Here is a 432-nt window from a genome sequence, read left to right as displayed (position 1 = left end):
GCCAAAAAGAACGGTGAAGAACGATGCGTGTGTTTGTGTTTTTAACCCCCTTGGGTTTCGATTGCAGATATATTTGAAGGGCTAAGACTCTTGCTCGACCTCACTTGCCGAGGGCTTTACTCCCTTAAATTGGGGACTCGGGTCCCTCCACGTCGCTGGATTCAGAGGAGACGCCAGGCTTCCCCGCGCCAGCAGTTTTCTGGGCTGTGGAGCTTACGCGTGCAAACCAGGCCGAGCTGCATATCCCCTCATGTCCACTAGAGGTCACTGGCCCCTCGCGGCTCGCGGCGGGACCCGCCGCCTCCGGCTCATCCAGCTCAAATTAGCCGCGTTAATTAACACCCGAGTCCATCAAAACGCGTTCCTCCGCACGGTGCTGCGGCGGGGCTTATATAGGCAAACCAAACCCAGCCCAAGCAAACCTCCCCAAAC

Source organism: Myotis yumanensis, unplaced genomic scaffold (genome assembly GCF_028538775.1).
Source record: "Myotis yumanensis isolate MYYU_CA2020_CCGP unplaced genomic scaffold, mMyoYum1.0.hap1 SCAF_4, whole genome shotgun sequence".
In the NCBI taxonomy this organism is placed as follows: domain Eukaryota; kingdom Metazoa; phylum Chordata; class Mammalia; order Chiroptera; family Vespertilionidae; genus Myotis; species Myotis yumanensis.
Note: the sequence above shows the minus strand (reverse complement) of the source record.